Raw genomic sequence first — 293 nt, forward strand, 5'->3', positions numbered from 1 at the left:
TGTGTGTGTGTGTGTGTGTGTGTGTGTGTGTGTGTGTGTGCGTGTGTGTGTGTCTGTAGAAAGAGAGGAAGTGACAGGTCCAACCCCTTCAAACGGCCCTCTGGTCCAGTAGCATGGCATGATTCCACCTCAGCCTTTCTTGCCAGCTCCCCTCCCCTCCTTCCACCTCCACCCCCTCTCTCCTCCCTCCAAGCTGGGGGCCCCAGGGTGCCTGCAGCCTGCCTGTACTGGGCTATTGATTGGGAACAGGGCTGCAGCTCACCTGCTAATTGAAAGCCGATTGGGGCCCTGGG

The sequence above is a fragment of the Micropterus dolomieu genome, linkage group LG20 (assembly GCF_021292245.1).
Source record: "Micropterus dolomieu isolate WLL.071019.BEF.003 ecotype Adirondacks linkage group LG20, ASM2129224v1, whole genome shotgun sequence".
Taxonomy (NCBI): Eukaryota; Metazoa; Chordata; class Actinopteri; order Centrarchiformes; family Centrarchidae; genus Micropterus; species Micropterus dolomieu.